The 19,598-nt window shown below is 38.6% G+C and overlaps 2 pseudogenes; one reads left to right on the forward strand and one right to left on the reverse strand.

Moving 5' to 3' along the window:
* The first annotated feature begins 730 nt into the window (after window positions 1-730).
* LOC108409839 (nectin-3 pseudogene) lies at window positions 731-8,013 on the forward strand (annotated as a pseudogene).
* Window positions 8,014-12,624: 4,611 nt separating this feature from the next.
* On the reverse strand, window positions 12,625-13,541 carry LOC108409840 (olfactory receptor 5V1-like; annotated as a pseudogene).
* Window positions 13,542-19,598: the final 6,057 nt, after the last annotated feature.

Consider the following 19,598-nt stretch of genomic DNA (forward strand, 5'->3'; position numbering starts at 1 on the left):
CCAGAAATGATGCTTGCCAGGGCTGATAGACTTAGTTGTACAGAAAGTGACAAAGATGCCCACCAGTGTTTCCATCCCTGGGGAAAATTTCATAGATCCCTGCGCCTCTGGCACATGCCCTACACTTAGCCAGTGGATCTCCTTGTTAAACATCAGGCACTTTTCAGAACTGTTGCCTCTATACTGGGTCTCAGAGCAAGCGAGATCGTATGCATGGCCTCTAAGAGTGGAGTTTGATTTCCTACTTCCCTCCAGTTCTCCTGGACATAAGCCCAATAGGTTATCAAAACCACGTGCTATGGAAGCTCATCTTCCCAGAGCAGGTCCCCTGGGCTGTGGAGACCAATGCAGGGCTCAGACACCTCCCTTTCTCTACATCAGTGATATCCCTTTTCCTGGTGGGTTGCTGCAGGAGTGTGGGTCCTAACAGACTGATCATCTGTCCCTCCTGCCTACCTTAGTGTGGCTTTTTCTTTATAACCTTTATTGTATATGATCTGCTATACAGATCATATACAATTCATTCATTCCAAGTCTTCAGTTCATTCCAAGAGATCAATTGTTCTATGTGTAATTGTAGATTTTGGTATGTCTGTGAGAGAAGTGAGTTCAGGATTTTCTGCCCCCATTCTTGATTCCACCTCCCATCATTTACATGTTTAATTGTAAACAAAATATAAGGGTTAACTTTTTATGACCTTACTTCTTTCTTCATTATGTGGAAAGTAGTATGGTGGAACGTCAACCCGCCTCGCCTTCTCCTGCCCCGGCCTCCCCCCTGGCCCGAAGCCCCACTGTGGCCGCAAGCGTCAACACTTCGCTGCTGTAAGCACATCACCTGTTCTCTTACATCAAGCTGAAAGTCAGCAACTGGGAAGAGAGGAAACATGCTCTTATTTTCACCCTTAATCCATTATTGTCCATGAATAGGTGCTCATTATTTTGCATTATGTTCTTCAGATATATTTGAATATACTTTTCCTTTCTTAACCATCATTGTTAAACCTACATATCAAGTACATGCATAATGTCCAACCCCATGATATGGCCCTTTTATATCTGCTCTGAAAGCTTTACCTAACGTGGTCTTTAAATTCTAGACAGGCATGCCACCCTCTGGCAGGAAATACAAACTGTGGTTCTGAAAGCTGTGAATATCTAGCAAAAATAACAAATCTTGGTAAGTTTATTTTGTGTCCCAAAATGATGGCTTAATATCCATCATGCTGGAGATGCTGTGATCAGACAGAACCGAGAGTCACACCGCATTGGTAGCCAGGAATGTTTGGACAGAAACGGAGGTTGCAACTCCACCTGCAAGTCTTATTTTAGAAAACTTATGCCAGCCTGCAGGGGAATTACAACTTAGAATAACTATGGCCATAATGGGGGCATTGCAATTAGATACAATCATTTAAGAAGTAAAATCTTAAAAGCAAAATCTAAAGAACTCAACTAGTGGGCTTTGTTTTATACCGTATTTGTGGCAGTATAAAGTATAAAACTACAACATATCTGGATTTCTAGTTTGTGTGTGTATATACATATCACGTAAATGGGAGATACTTTTCTACTTCCCGACGGTGTCACAAAACTTTGTTTTAAAAGCAAACACTTGTCCAGGAGTTCGAGGCGAGCGGGTGCCGGGGGGAGGGGTGCGGCGGCGGCGGCGGCGGCTCCCGCCTCAACCTCGGCAGCGGCTGCGGCGGCGGAGACGGGAGACCGGGACGCACGCGCCGGACCTTTCGCCGCCGCCCCGGAACCCAAGGCGCCGGGACCGGGGAGCCGCGGGCGGGCGAGCGGGAGGCCGGGGGAAGGGCGGGGAGCGCGCGGCCCCGCTGGGTCCCGGCGGCGCCCAGGCGCAGCTTCCGCCGCGTCTCCCCGCGGGCCCGGCACCCGCCCCCGCCTGTCCCGCCGCCGCTCCTCCCCGGCTCCGTGGGGCCGCAGCCGGGCCAGTTATTGTGGAGCCGCACGTCACGGCGCTGTGGGGAAAGAATGTTTCATTGAAATGTTAAATTGAAGTGAATGAAACCATAACACAGATTTCGTGGGAGAAGATAGATGGCGGAAGTTCGCAGACTGTTGCAGTTCGTCCTCCTCAGCATGGATTCTCTTTCAAGGAGAGTATCAGGGAAGGGTCTCGTTTGACAGCTGCTCACTTAATGATGCACCAGTTACTCTCCTAACAGGATTCTCTGATTCTGGAAAATACTTACGCAAAGCCATTACATTCCCGCTTGGAAATGCTCAGTCCTCTACAACCGTAACTCTGTTAGCTGAACCCACTGTGAGCCTGGTAAGAGGGACAGATTCTTTAATTGATGGAGGAAGTGAAACAGTAGCAGCCATTTGTATTGCAGCCACTGGACAACCAGTTGCACACATTGGGAGGATGATGTTGGTGAAATGGAATCTACTACAACTTCTTTTCCAAATGAAACAGCAGTAATTGTCCGTCAGTACAAGCTGTTTCCAGCCAGGTTTGCTAGAGGAAGGTGAATTACCTGTGTTGTAAAATATCCAGCCTTGGAAAAGGACAGCAGGTATTCTTTCCTATTAGATACACAGTCTGCTCCTGAGGTTTCAGTAACAGGCTATGATGGAAATTGGTTTGTAGGAAGAGAAGGTGTTAATCTCAAGTGCAATGCTGATGCAAATCCACCATCCTTCAAATCTGTGTGGAGCAGGTTGGACGGACAATGGCCTGATGGTTTACTGGCTTCAGACAATACTCTTCATTTCGTCCATCCACTGACTTTCAGTTATTCTGGTTTATGTCTGTAAAGTGACTACTCCCTTGGTCACAGAAGTAATCAAAAGGTCATCTACATTTCAGATCCTACTACTACTACCACCCTTCAACCTACAATTCAGTGGCATCCCTCAACTGCTGACATCGAGGATCTAGCAACAGAACCAAAAAAATTGCCCTTCCCATTGTCAACTTTGGCAACAATTAAGGATGACACAATTGGCACGATCATTGCTAGTGTAGTGGGTGGGGCTCTCCTTATAGTACTTTTAAGTGTTTTGGCTGGAATATTCCTCTCTAGGAGAAGACGGACGTTTCGTGGAGACTACTTTGCCAAGAACTACATTCCACCATCAGATATGCAAAAAGAATCACAAATAGATGTTCTTCAACAAGATGAGCTTGATTCTTACCCAGACAGTGTAAAAAAAGAAAACAAAAATCCAGTGAGCAATCTAATATGGAAAGACTATTTTAGAAGAGCCTGAAAAAACACAGTGAAACAATATAGAAAATCTCGGTAGGTTTGAAATACCAATGGATTATTATGAAGATCTAAAAATGGAAATGCAGTTTGTCAGTGATGAACGTTATGAAGAAAACGAAGATGCCTTAGTTTCATATGCAGATGGTTCCATAATTTCCAGGAGGGAGTGGTATGTTTAGCTACCGCTAAATGTGACTTAACTATGTACAATGTTTCATTCATACTAGTTGATCATTTTCAGATTGTTCATACTTTTTCTTAAGGAAGAATAAGCCTTTTCAACTTGATTTTCAAGTTTACTTTTTTATATTCTAATTTGACAAATGAAAATGTAAAATGTGGGTTCAATGTATCTGAGCTGCTTTACATTTTTTTCCATGCTGTACTACTGTCTCAAGATTTTAAATTTTAATGCAGAGTACTTTATTGGTCTGAGGCACACAGGTAAGCAAAAATGTCAACATAAAATAAGACTTTTGGAACAAAAATTTTTTAAAAAGGAAACCACCTTGGCATTGTGTATTAAATGTTTACTTAAGACTATAATCTCAAGTATAATGCTTGTTAAACATATACCTCTCAAAATTTATTACGATTAAATGATACTGCATCAGAAATGTCAGTAAAACTAATTCAAGACATGTTTATATATATTTTTAGTATACAAAAAATACGCAGCCTGATGAAACACCTTTCCTTTTCAAACATTTTTTAGGTTTCTATACAAATGGGATCTTTACCTCTGCATTTTAATGAGCCTTGCCATAATTACTGTCAAGTGGTTTTTCAAAGATATTTTATTGCATTAAATCTGTGGTAGTAAACTCAGTGAATACAATATGTGGAAGAGCATATTAGCTGATGAATATTTTTGTCCAAAATACAAACAAGTAAAATGAAAACATGCCTTTTAAACATGATAATTAGTATAATTTTTTTCATCTCTGGAGGACAATTCTTATATTGTCATGTGAACTTGGATTTTTGGTACATTTGTTTTAATGCTTCATGACCTAAATATGAGAATAATAATGAAAAGTTGATACACAGTCAAATATAGTGCAGAGAGGGCATTTCAGCATATAGAAAAACATGGGTAAACTAGTATTGGAGTACCGAATTTAGAAATAAGATGTATTGGCCAAAAATTTAGACATAGAATTATCTAGATCATCTTGTTTTAGCTGTTTAAATTGATGTTGTTCAAACAGGTAAAATACACAGAATAAAAAAGTTAGAGTATAAACTTGGAAATTTGAGATTCAGTGAGAAGAATCTGAATTACAGAACCCAACCACTAACACTTGCTAATGGCTATTAGCAAACCATTGCCCTTCTCTGACTTAATGTAACATATGTGATTAAAGACTTTTGTTTTTCCAATTAAAACTGGGAACATCATGAGGTTTTTATTTTATTTTTGTTTACATAATTCATTAAGTATATTCTTTCCAGAAATCTTGTATCCTATGAAAAAGAAATGCTACCTAATTTCAAATATAGTTCTTCTCTGTGAGGTAATTAAATTGCTTCCTTAGAGGAGTCCTATAAGACTATAATAATGATAACTGTTTTGAAACCCAAAGAATATGTTTTTTTCTGTTGATGATTCATTGAAGAGTATTGTGTAGAATTGCCTTAGGTGTTTTGTCAGGGAATTGAAGTGGAAATTAGTCGGAGAATAATAAATTATTTTGTTAATAATAAAAAAAACACACTTGTAAGAATTGGGCATTCCAAAACTTTCAGAAATGCTGATAAAAACTAACCCAAGAGCTTTTCAAGTTCACATGGGCTGATAAATATTTGACACCAATGCTAATCTTTGTTATTTAATTAAAATAGGCATGTATTTAAGGTTATCAGCATTAAAATGAAAACTTTTATTCTGCCTGGGTTTACTTAGAGTCATATAAATTGATGCTATCTGTTAAATATTTCAAAAATAAGGTAAAGGCTTGGGAGAGTAGCTGACTTTGATGTCTCATGAATATTTTGTGGGCAATCCAGGCATGGTTGTTAAGAACAAATAAACCAAATACGTGTACTAGTATAATTTTTATAAATAATTATGTGTAATGGTATGTGCTTAAAAAAGCTTGAAAATGTTTTTGGTAACTTGCAATCTTATGATTTTGCTAAGCGAACTTAAGTGATTAGTTTTTCATTGAATACCTAGATTATTTCCAAGTAAAAGGAAATAATGAAATATCAATTACTGAATGTAGGTTTACCTGCTTTAGATTTCTTATTACAGAGAAACTAAAGACAAATTTAGGTCTGTTAGTAAATATGTTCTCTGCTTATTGAAAGACTGTACTATGAGGAAGCACATGTTTCTAGAAATTATGATATGCATTGATGGAATTGCCAGTTTAAAGAATGGTAGTATAACAGAGAGTTTAGAATTACTACTAGTTTTCAATATAAATAAAAGTTTTTAAAAGTTTAGAATTTTAAAAAGCATAAGTAAAGCCATTAGAAATAAAAAGAGAAACATCTCTGCCTATAAGAAAAGTAAGATGTGTATTTTTGGTAATAGAATGTATGAGAAATGGAAGTGAATTTTTATTAAGGGTAAAATAAAGTAACTTTCTCCTAAAGGTGAGAGGCGGGTTATTTAATGAAGGAAAATGCAGTGCAAAATCTGAATGTGAAAAGGAAATTGTAGAAGCCTTGTGGAAAAGGAATTTCATGTGTGGTCATCCTGTGTGAGACAGAAGTAAATGAGTTTTAATATCAAGTACATTACAATACTAGAACTTTATTTTCTCTTGGTTAAAAGGACAAAGTTTTCTTGACTATTGGTCTTCTCTTAATATTCAGAGATTGTAAAATGTAAAACGTTTGATATTTTTTAAAAATTTCTCCAAATCAAATTCTAAGTAAAGTCCTTTTTATCTCTAGTTAAGTCTGAGATTTTCCAGAGGGCCCATGGAACATGTCAGAGCAATTTATCCTTGAAAAAGAGAAAGATTTAACTGATTAGGCTTTCTTATTTGATGTGTTAAATTACCTGGGACACATTGTAATATAAGTGATGCTGAACCTATTTAGATTATATTTGTGTAAGAATGTGTCACTAAAATAAGTATTCTGTAAGTCATATGGAACTCCTAGAAATCTTTTATGTCCTTGTTTGAGATTACTTATAATTGTAGCTATTGAAACATTGTATGTTACAGAAATAACCAAATTTCCTTGTCAATTGCATTATGATGAACTCTCATCACGTATTGAACCAAGACTATTTTTAAGCCTTTTGTCATCTATAGGCTGAGATGCTTTCATAAGGGTCTGGGCAAAAGAGCTTCAACTTCAAGGAAATTCATGGAAAGGACTTTTGATAAATACAGATGTTTCTGATGACTTTAAGGTCATTAAACTGAACTGGATGTAAGTAAACCTTTTCTCTTAAACTATGATTTATGGCAATTCAGCAAATTACAACTTTGTAAGCAGAATTGAAACATTCATCTGTTTTTCTCCCTACATGATCCCTCCAAATTTGGAAAACTATGAGTATTTTAATATTTTTGGCAATATGTATATTTATTTGTATAATTTCAATAAGGATCTGTCCCTGTAATAGGACACAATGGAAACATTGGTTGTATGACCAAGGCTTTGACTGGAATGTCCTATTTGAGAGAGATGGAGACTGAGATGTAACTGGACAGCTTTAAGGAACTAAGGTTGAGAGGCAGCGAAGCCCTTGGAAGTGCTCATCCTGGCCCCTTGCTTCCAGAGCTTCCAGCAGCCTCACAATGAGTGAGGAAGGCCACCTCCAGGCAGGTTCAGGGACTTCAGATATTTTGAGGACCTCAAAAAAGGAGGAAGTTGCCCAAACTGTATAGACACTCTGGGCAAACTCTGATGGCAAAGTCCTTGGCTTGGCTTTCCTGGATGTGGGAGGCCTTAGAAAAGATTCTAGCAAAACATTTGAAAGCATCTATGTGGTCAATCACTGCAATTCTTGCTGCACCCATGTAAATAATTGGGCCAACAAACCTGGGCCAAGCTTGGTGGATTTAATTTGCAAATAAATGGTTATTTTTTATAAAAGTGATGGTGGTTAAAAAGAAAAAATAGTATTTCAATAGCGCACCCCTATGGATATTAGATTCTGAGACTGTTCACTGTGAACTGGGCTGGATCCTGAATTCGTTGGGTTTCCTCCAATACTGTCTATGACTCTCCAACTATTGTTTCTAATTTTATCCCATCTTTTTGAATTAGAGTCATTAAAAGTAAAACTGCTCTTTTTCCATGAAGCCCTGAAAGCTAAAACTAGGTTATGTGATACACACTTCAAAGGAGTCACCAAGACCCCCCATGTTAGACAGTCTGTGCCACAGCTGCTTAGGGGCCACTCAGGACATTCAAACTGCTGGCCAGGGAAACCTGTCCGGCTGCCACTGCCTGCATTTACCTGTGTGAAGACGCCTGCATCCCGACATCTAGACACCTCCCTGGCAGTACTCAGGTACAGACACTGGATTGCTGATTTGCTCCCACCATTAACTTTGTTTTCTTTTGTTCCTGTTTAGATACCTCTTATTAATTACTTGATTGCTTACACAATGCAGGTCTCACTTCGGGGCCCCACCTGCAGGACTGCTTAGATGTATTTTTCTTTTAAATCAAGAAACACCTCAGATGTGTAAGGTGGTTTTACAAAATACGTGCCATTAGGTATTTTGCTCTCTGCTCAGGACATTTCTGTGCTCTTACTGGTTCTGTATACTTTCCTGATAATGAAGCCAATAAAAGATGATGCTCTAAATAATCTGTCCCAGGATATTCATGAAATTGATCATTTAAGTATGGATAAAGCTCCTGCACACTGCTTGGGTGTCTCTGCCACAAACCTGGCATCCTTTACTATTCATCAGCATTTGTGTCATTCTAGGGATAAGCATGTGCTGCTGTGGAATGCATTACTATTGGGGACAGCTACTCAGGACTCTGTATTAAGGAATAAACGACTACAAAACACCTTTGATGGCTCAAAGGTGGACAATTGCAGAAGAGGGGTTGGAAAAATGTAAGACCCACTGTAGCATAAGTGATCCTTTGAAACTTGAACAAAGTGAAGACATTTTGTTTAAAAACACTGTTTTAGAACATGTTGCTGGGCTGTGGTCCTAGATGGCAGTTCCAGGAGATCCTCCCTGTTCCTGTAACTAGGGCAAGGTGTGAAGAATGCAGAATTGTTTTGTGTCTGAAGAGAAACATCAAGATGTGAAGAAGTTCTGTGATTCCCTACTTTTCTATACACAGTGATTTGCATTCCAGTGCATAGCACCCTTGTCCTGTTCCCTGATAAAATCTATCCTAGCAGCAGCATGTGGGGAAGTGGCAAGGGAACGGCACTACCCACAGTGTCACCGACCTCTCCGTAAACAGCCCCTTGATAAAACTCAGTGGCTCACCAGGCTGGTCTTGTCCAAGTCTTGCTTTGGCCCACCAGGATCCCTCACAATCAGGGTAGGAATTACTTTTACATCCCTCTTGGAAATTCATTTAACAAAGCATGCTTAGAGAACTGAAATAATAGGAGATTTGGGGAGGTACTTGTTCCTCCCTAACCTGTGTAAGCAGACTGCGAAGGACCAGCTGGCCTGGAGTGGGACATGCCTTGCTTGTCTACTGCAGGACGGTCAATACTGAGCAGGAGAGATGAGGCTGTCCAGGTGCCCATTCAGTGAAACATGAAGGATTCTCTACTTAAGGAACTTAGTAAGAAGTTGCAACAAGTTCTGGGAAGAATATTAATTTTCATTAGCAAACAGGACTTTCCATTTGATCTAAAAAATTAAAATCTAAGCCCATGCCTAATCCAAGCCACATGAATACATTACATAAAAGCATATTCTACATATCAGGGGAAACCATCATTTACGACACAGACTTGTTGCCTAACGTTCTTGCCTCCTACAGTCTCATGTCGAAACTATTCATCTGTCTGTCACTCACTCTGTATCCTGATTTACTAAGGATTCAGGAAAAGAGCCATTATCAGTCTGGATATAAGGCCTATGTGATCTTCTCAATAAACAAAACTAATTATAATCTGGAGGGTGAAAATTTTGGTCTCCTCTAACCACATGCTACTAGTAAAATCTCTCTGGATTCACTAACATGTTCCATGGTTTCTTGCGTTATAACAGGTAAATAAATAGACATGAGCAAGGTGGGGTGAGGGGGACAGGGCTAGTGTTCACATTCATCCAGATGCTTGCTTATATTCTACAAATTCTGCGTAAGCTCTTCCTATGGGATGTGGAGGGAGACTATAGATAACAGGCTGGCCAAAATCAGCTAATTACAACATGGAGGAGAGATGGACCCAAATGTCATCCAAAATCTATTTCCATAGTAAGAAATCACACTTCTCCATTATTAACATAGTACAAATCACACATACCCAGGATATGATGGTTCCAAGGGGAATCAAATACAGGTGAAAATCCCCCTGCCTGGTGTGAGGGTGGAGTGAGCCTGAGCCCCAGGAGGACTTCACCTGTCACCTTTGAGACCAAATATTAAACAGGCCCCCTCTTGTTCTCAGTGGGACCCACCCCAGGCCTGCCCAGACCCAGCTCCCCAGGTGTGTACTCTTCCCTTTTTCACCCCTAAAACTCCAAATACATGTTTAATGCTCAATGGATTTTCTGTGCCCATTATATTCTTTCTCACAAAAACACCAAGAACCCTTCTCTTGGAAAACATGGGAGGGTCTATAGTAAGACAGTTTCCATCTGTTCATTGCTATGGAAACACAGCTGAGGAGAAGAAAAAATAAGTATCTCACATGTTAATATGTATATTCTCACCAAAGGGGCTGCTCTCCTTTCTCTTATGTAATTACAAGTTGGATGCCCTCATATTTTGTATGCGCCATTTTGAAATACTGAGACTTGTTTTTAATGACCATTTTGGCATGCAGTTTGCAGTGTTAGAATCCACAATACTGTGAAGAAAGTTTAAAATAGTGATTCCAACACTGTAATATCTTGGTCATCCTCCAGCACATCACCAGTCTCTTGCTCAGCCACACAGAAATGTCAGAGTTTGTACACAGAACACAACAAACCCAAGGACAAGAGTAATAGCTATCTGACTGACTATACGATGCCATGGAACCCGCACACCCCTGTTCTGGGACTGAGGCACCGTCATGTGCCGGGCAGCCTCCGCAGCCACCAGAAATCACAGCTTCTCTGAATTTGGGCCAACCTTATCATTTTTTTCCTGAGTCTTCCACACCCAACAGCCAGCAGCTTATATGCCCTTCTATATTTCCTTCCATCTGTCCAGTACCTCTTTCATATACGATCAATGTCAGTCTGTTTTTAAAGTAATCAACATAAAATGCCAAGGGATTTAGAGACACAGTAGTTAGCAAAACTTAATGAATTCATTCACCCCCTTTAGTGTGTCCTGAACTTTAAAGGAATGCCTAATGTAAACCTGCATAGGTGTCCACATTGCTGTTACACTGCCAGGTACATCCCGTGAGAATTTGCTCAGGAGGTTGACAACTTATCAGGCCCGCATTTCTCAGGTGATCATAAATTTCAAGGAAGAGAGAAGATAGGACAGAATCAGATTTCAGGGTGGTTTATGCAACACAGTGATAACACCAAGATCACAAAGAATATTACATTTCAATAAGTGGTGACACATTAAATGAATATTTGAGTACTTGAAATATAAAATAAACAACTGGTTAGGTTTTAAAGATTTTATTCAATTTTGTATGATAATGTAGTTAACAAAAGCCATGAAGTTTTTTTTAGTATAAAGAGGACCTGATTCTTTCATACCACATGCAAACTCTAAGACAGGTCATGAAATGTGAAAAAAAAATTTTTAAAAACTAAAATTATAAGAGTAGAACTATTATTTTATTTCCTTCTCCAGGACAGTATGGATTTTCCCACTGTATAAAATTGAGGAACAGGCACTTGACCAGCTACTACTATGAATAAACCTGGAATGCTGCAAATGATGTATTTCAGGGCAATGCTGAATTTTGGAAAAGGAAATTGTTTCCGAAGCCTGACAGGCAGTGCCAACAGCCTAGCTGATGTAGAACAAGTGCATATGATGAAACTCATTTTACAAGATTTGAACATGACTTGGAAAATCAGTAACAGTCCAGCAAAGGAGCTAACATATGTCTTGAATAATATAAACACATTCACTAGTGATATAGGAAGGACAGAATGCAGAAAAGAGGAGGAGAGAAGATAATGAATGCCAAAGAGTGAAAAGAGAATCAGAAATGCAGAGAGAGACCATCTGACGGGGGACTGAACCTGGAAGCAAACTGGGATTCCCAGGTTGGGGCAAACTGTGGAGAAAATGATCAATGATTGTAGATAAAGCAAGGAATCATGTAAGCAGTAACACAGAGAGAAAACCTACTTGTTTCCAGAGATGACAGGATGTGGGGATGGAGTGGGAATGGCACCCAGTCACCCCAGAAACATCAGCCCCCTAATCACTCTGAACACAGGTGATGGACTGCAAGGCAAAGCACAGTCAGGTTTCAGGGATTTTAGTCTGTGTAATTGGGGAACATTAGTGCCAAAAATACATGGCTGCTGATAAACTGTGTGTGTGTGTGTGTGTGTGTGTGTGTGTGTGTGTGTGTGTATGTGTGTGTGTTATAAGATGATGCTTCCAGTTTTCAATATGTTCAAGGTAAGATGACAGTAATATGCTGAACTGAATTAGATATCTAAATCAGAGATAAAGTAAAATCATCCTCCTTTGAAGAGACAGGTAGATATGAGAAAGTACAGGATCACAAAAACAGGGAGAAAAGCAGATAAATACATAGTAATTTGAAAGAAATATTGAAAGACAGGATAGAGTGAAATAATGTTATGGAAACATAGACTCAGCAGTCAATTACATAAGGGAATACAAAGATCTATGGATAGATGTAGATTTAAAAAGTAGACAAAAATATAGGCATAATATAAGTAAGGTATGATATGGATGTGAACGTAAGTCCAAATTAATTTAAAAGGCTCAGTTTACACATATTAGTGTAAGTTGTGAATTCTGCTGTTCATGAAAATGTTTATTTTGGGCTGATATACCTTAAGTTCAATTTGAGTGATATAGGTATATATATATATATGTATATATATATATATATATATACACACACATACACATATGTATAAACATATCCATATGTAGACTTACAGATAGACTAAGTTTGTATGTTTTCATGTCTATAAATTTTCATGTGCCTATATTCTGTGTCAATTAAAAATGATTTTCTGTGAATTCTTACTATAAATTCATTGTAAAATGAGTACTGAGTCTATATGTTTTATTTCTACACTCACTGTAAACATGATCAGTGACATAAGACCCTGCCGAGTGCCCCTTTCACCTCTGTGTTCCTCAAGCTGTAGATCATGGGGTTTAGCATTGGGGTGATAACCCCGTAGAGCATGGCGATGAGTCTGGGGAGTGTGACTTGAAGAGGGACGAATGTAGGTGAAGACGGCTGTGCCATAGAACAAACAGACCACCAGGAGGCGGGAGGCACATGTGGAGAAGGCTTTGCACTTCCCTTCCACCAACTGGATCTTTAGGATGGTGGATATGATATAAATATAAGAGATGAAGGTGGTTAGGAAGGCACCAATTCCCAAGATACTTGATACTACAAACATAAGCATTTCTTCCATGTAGGTGGATGAGCAGGAGAGGGCCACCACTGGGGGGATGTCACAGTAGTACTGGTTAACCCGATTGGACTTGCAAAAAGACAGACAGAATGTGGAGACTGTATGGAAGAGGGAATGGAGAAACCCTGCTGCCCAGGTCCTAGCTGTCAGCTGGGCACAGTGAGCCTTGGTCATGATGAGGGTGGAACGGAGGGGGAAGCAGATGGCCATGTACCAGTCATAAGCCATGACAGCAAGAAGGAAGACCTCAGCCTTTTTCCAGGGCCACCAGGAAATAAAGCTGCAAAGCACAGCCCAGGAAGGAAATGCTGTAATTCCCAGTCAGGAGGTTGTCCAGCATCTTGGGGACAGTAGTTGATGAGCAGAATATGTCTATGAGGGACAGATTAGCCAGAAAATAATACATGGGTGTGTGCAGCTTCTTCTCCATCCCGATGGCCAACAGAATGGCTCCGTTTCCCACCAAGATGGCCTGGTAGGTGAAGGCAAAGACCGTAAAGAGAGGATAGCGCACCTCGGGGAGTTCAGAGAGCCCCGTGAGGATAAAGTGAGTCACAGGGGTGAGATTGTAGCTGTCCATCCACGGGGGTCTTTCTGGACCCCGTCTCCACAGGGGTATTTCTGGAGGGAAGGAAGGCAAAAAATGGGTTAGAGAAAAAAGCAAAGGAGACTATTTGTTAGAAATTTGGAAAATCATTGTTATGTACTTGATGATGAATATGTTAGCCATACTTTAATTTGAGATTCTAACTATTAGAACTACAGTTAAAAACACCTGCTGCTTTCATTCCATTTCCTGGAATACTCATCCTCATTTCCCTACAATGAGGCAGCCCTCTGAGATCAGTAAAAACCATGTGGACACTTGACTAGTATTTGGGATTTCACAATTCCATGATAGCCGCCTGTGTGTTTTTCACACCCATTTGAGCATTTACCTTCTATTACGTTTGTTATTTCATTGTATACAATTCTATGTACTATCTCAATTCTAAGAACCTCGAAGGCAGAAGCTATGTATTTTCTTTTTATAATATACTTCTTATGCAATATTATATAGGTTTCAGATATACAATTCAGTGACTAAATAATTACACACATTACTAGATGCTTGCCTTAGTAAGTGTAGATGCCCCTATTACCATACCATAATATTACAGTATTATTGGTTATATTCTCTATTTTGTAACTCCATTCCTCTGACTTATTCATTTTATAATTTGAAGTTTGTATCTCTTTATCCCCTTCATTTTTTTCACCCATTCTCCCACCCCCTGATTTCACTCATATGTACAACAAAAACCCCCACAAACAATAGTAAATAAATATATTGTATATAAAATTAATAACTGCTAGCAACTAGCAGGCATATAATAAAAGAATAATTAACTTTTTCTGTTGTTGCTGCATAGAAGAATGAATGGTGTCTCCTACTTAGACAAAGTGTATATACTGGTAAGAATAAATATGAAAATGCCTCCATAACCTGGAAATTAATCATTTATGAATTTTAAAAGGTATTTTTCAGGCATTAGTATAGTTCGATAAATTTAAATAGTTGATAAAGTAGTTTCAACAACAACAAAAAAACAAAAATAGGTTCACAACAGAGAATACATTGCTGGTTACCACGGGTGACAAATGAAATAAGTAAATAGGATAAAGAGTTATAAACTTCAAGTTATAAATAATTTAGTCACAGGGATGGAAGTACAGCACAGGCAATGGAGCTAATAATATTGTATTGTATTTATGGTGACATAATAACTACACTTATCATGGTGAGGCTTTGGTACCATAAACAACTGATGGATCATTTTGTTGTTCATCTGAAACCAACATCGTTTTTAATCATCTATATTTCAACAAAAACATTTTAAGGAATAAAGGAAGAATAAAATGGCTGATAGTGTCTAAAGGTGAAGAAACTAGAAAAATAGATTGACATCATATTCAGTTCTCATTCTCCTTAAAACAAACATTCCAACATGTGTCTAATTATTCAAGGAACTATGAGGTCATAAAACTTATGGGTGATTGAGGCTCTTGTTCATAGCAACTCCTTTAATTTTTAAATTGCATTTGTATGTATTTTAAAATAGCTAATAATCATAATGTTCAAGACTATTTATAAAAACCACTTAACTAAAGCTCTAACAATCAGTACTTTTATGGATGGTTCTGTTACATTGAAAATCATATAACTTTTTAATACCAGATGTGGGTGACAGATTAACAGGAAGATGATTAGATAATAAAATATAAACTTCATTTTCCATACCTCCACATTTATTTTGTCTACTGAAAATTGTTAATGATATATTTGCTCAGATAAAATGTATAGTATAAGTAATACAAATTATGTATAATGATTTATTTTTATAAATTGAATGAAATTATTTTCTGCCAACTTTTTTAATGTGGTATGTCATTATATCCTTTTCTTTCTTTCCTTCCTTTCTTCTTTCTTTCTGTCTGTCTGTCTTCTGGATGCTGCAGAACTCATTTTGGTTGACAAACCTCTTTTTTAATTTTACTATTTCTGATATATTTCTTAAGACTAATAAACTACTTAAAATCTTCTTGAGGGTTACTGTCCCTTAAATTTATTTAATTGAAATATAGTTAATGTACAATGTTATATTGGTGTCAGTGTACAAAATAATGCTCTGACAATGATGTACTTTGCTAAATGCTCACCGTGATAAATGTAGATACTATCTGTAGATAATATTATAAAAATATTCCACAATATTATTGACTACATTCCCTGGGCTGGACTTTCATCCCTGTGGATAATATTTATAATTGGAAGCCTGCACCTCTTTATCCCCTTCACCCACTTTGACCACCCTCCCATCCCTCTTCCCCATGCAGTATATACAAGAATTTCAGATGTTACTTGTGGTATGATTTTACTCTTTCCTAAATCCACATTATGTCTGTGTCATACTTGGGATGAAAAGAAAATGTATTTTCATGATGTTAAAGTCATGAAATTTAGGAGAAAATGACAATGCTAACCACTAAGTGCTTAATATCATTTTCAATCAGCTTTTACTGAGTGAATTAAAATGATGGAAACAAAAACATCCACCTTCTCAAATGTCAAAGTTCTACAGATGTATACAATTTCAGTTCTCTACATCTTTTTTTTTTTTTATAGACAATAGGAATTTATTTCTCACAGTTCTGGGGGCTGGAAGTCCAAGGTCAGGTTGGGCAAGGGCTCTCTGTCAGATTGCAGACTGTCAGCCTGGTGCTGTGTGCTCACACCGTGGAAAGGTGGGAGGATCCGTGCGAGTCCCTTTTTTTTTTTTTTTTTGAGAGGGCATCTCTCATATTTATTGATCAAATGGTTGTTAACAACAATAAAATTCTGTATAGAGGGGTCAATGCTCAATGTACAATCATTAATCCATCTCAAGCCTAATTCTCGTCAGTCTCCAATCTTCTGAAGCATAACGAACAAGTTCTTACATGGTGAATGAATTCTCACATAGTGAATAAATTCTTACATGGTGAACAGTACAAGGGCATTCATCACAGAAACTTTCGGTTTTGATCACACATTATGAACTATAAACAATCAGGTCAAATATGAATATTCGTTTGATTTTTATATTTGATTTATATGTGGATCCCACATTTCTCCCTTTATTTTTATTATTATTTTTATTTTTAATAAAATGCTGAAGTGGTAGGTAGATACAAGATAAAGGTAGAAAACATAGTTTAGTGCTGTAAGAGGGCAAATGTAGATGATCAGGTGTGTGCCTATGGACTAAGAATTAATCCAAGCTAGACAAGGGCAGCAAAACATCCACGGATGCAGAAGATTTCTCTCAAAACAGGGGGGTTGAGGTTCTGAGCCTCACCTCTGTTGATCCCCAATTTCTCACCAGATGGCCCCCCTGCGACTGTGCCTGTCTTAGGTTGTTCCTCCCTTGAGGAATCTTACCCGTCTCTGGCTAACCAGTCATCTTCCGGTGCAATACAGGGAAATGTAAAGTTGGTAAGTGAGAGAGAAGCAATATTGTTTGAAAAGGTTAGCTTTTCACTTCTTTGCAGATTTATGCCCTGTGGCTTCTATGCCCAGCACTTGTGTCGAGGTATCTTTACCACCTGGAGGAATTATGATACTCGGTAAATTCGATATGAGGCACGAATTCTATTTAAGGGTTGTAATTAGGAAGGAAGAAGAAATGCTATAGAGGTAGCACATGGAAGAAAACATGGGAGGATAGATTATTTCTTTGACATATCTTCTTGTAGAGTACCTTAAGCATGTATAGGTTTTAAACTACCAACTAACTTGCGTTCACATATTAACATAATAGGAATACGGTGACATAAACAAAGCAAATCTATAATTACCAGTCATCTCCAGTGAAGCCAAGAAAACCATTTAGGCACCCTAGGCATTTGTGAAAATTTGTCTATGATATGATGGATATAGTCCAACTGTACTTGAACAGTCTGAGAGAAATCAGACAAATTAAAGTAACCCATTTCTGGGATCTGTTCACATCCCATATGTTCTTTTAACCATAGATAGTCTATAGTCATAAGATTTTGGACTGCTACAACTTGCACCACTCCCAACTCCTGGTTGAGTTCCAACAGTACAGATACGGTCAAATTCGTTGTCTCACTGTATGCACATGCCAGCCTAGACATCTCCCTCCTCATTCCTATGGCAAGTCCAGGAAATGGTGGGGTGGATGCAGCCACAACCGCAGCATCACCCGGATCCCTGTGGAGGCTTTTTGATGATCATCCCCTGGCACAAGTCCTCCAGAGAGTGCTGATGCTGGAAGCTCCTCCTCATATCATATCTTAGTTCATTTTCTGGGTAGCCAAGCTGGGCCTTGATCTTCTGCATAGAAAAAACAGACCCTTTGCCCACACTTTGACATGCCCTCTATACCACAGTGCAGAACTCATTGGAGGTCAGCACACAGGAACTGCTTTTTTTTTTTTTTTTATTAAGAGAAAGGAATATTATCAGAAAAGAGTACCTCCATAGCTGATCATCTGACATCCTTTAAGTGATCAACATTAAGGATATTTAAAGCATGCGTTGATCTTTGATTTACCAATAGTTTTAACCTATCAAGGAGTAATCCCCCTTTTCTTTCTTTCTTTCTCTCTTTTTTTTTTTAATCTTTAATCTACACTTACATGAAGAATACTATGTTTACTGTGCTCTCCCCTATATCAGGTCCCCCTAAAAACCACATTATGGTTACTGTCCATCAGCTTAGCAAAATGTTGTAGAATCACTACTTGTCCTCTCTGTGTTGTACAGCCCACCCTCCCCTTTCTCCCCCCCATGCATGCTAATCATAATACACCCCTTCTTCTTCCCCCCTCTTATCCCTCCCTGCCCACCCATCCTCCAGTTCCTTTCCCTTTGGTACCTGTTAGTCCATTTTTGGGTTCTGTAATTCTGCTGCTGTTTTGTTCCTTCAGTTTTTCCTTTGTTCTTATACTCCTCAGATGAGTGAAATCATTTGGTATTTTTCTTTCACCGCTTGGCTTGTTTCACTGAGCATAATACTCTCCAGCTCCATCCATGTTGCTGCAAATGGTAGGATTTTTCCGCTTCTTATGGCTGAGTAGTATTCCATTGTGTATATGTACCACATCTTCTTTATCCATTTGTCTACCGATGGACACTTAGGTTGCTTCCAATTCTTGGCTATTGTAAATACTGCTGCGATAAATATAGGGGTGCATCTGTCTTCCTCAAACTTGATTGCTGCGTTCTTAGGGTAAATTCCTAGGAGTAGAATTCCTGGGTCAAATGGTAGGTCTGTTTTGAGCATTTTGATGAACCTCCATACTGCTTTCCACAATGGTTGAACTAATTTACATTCCCACCAGCAGCGTAGGAGGGTACCCCTTTCTCCACAGCCTCGCCCACATTTGTTGTTGTTTGTCTTTTGGATGGCAGCTATCTTTACTGGTGTGAGGTGATACCTCATTGTAGTTTTACTTTGCATTTCTCTGATAATTAGCGATGTGGAGCATCTTTTCATGTGTCTCTTGGCCATCTGTATTTCTTTTTTAGAGAACTGTCTGTTCAGTTCCTCTGCCCATTTTTTAATTGGGTTATTTGTTTTTTGTTTGTTGAGGCGTGTGAGCTCTTTATATATTCGGGACGTCAAGCCTTTATCGGATCTGTCATTTTCAAATATATTCTCCTATACTGTAGGGTTCCTTTTTGTTCTATTGATGGTGTCTTTCACTGTACAGAAGCTTTTCAGCTTAATGTAGTCCCACTTGCTCATTTTTGCTGTTGTTTTCCTTGCCCGGGGAGATATGTTCAAGAAGAGGTCACACATATTTATGTCTAAGAGGTTTTTGCCTATGTTTTTTTCCAAGAGTTTAATGGTTTCATGACTTACATTCAGGTCTTTGATCCATTTTGAGTTTACCTTTGTATATGGGGTGAGACAATGGTCCAGTTTCATTCTCCTACATGTAGCTGTCTAGTTTTGCCAGCACCATCTGTTGAAGAGACTGTCATTTCACCATTGAATGTCCATGGCTCCTTTATCAAATATTAATTGACCATATACGTTTGGATTAATTTCTGGAGTCTCTGATCTATTCCACTGGTCTGTGGCTC

The sequence above is a fragment of the Manis javanica genome, chromosome 14 (genome assembly GCF_040802235.1).
Source record: "Manis javanica isolate MJ-LG chromosome 14, MJ_LKY, whole genome shotgun sequence".
Lineage (NCBI taxonomy): Eukaryota > Metazoa > Chordata > Mammalia > Pholidota > Manidae > Manis > Manis javanica.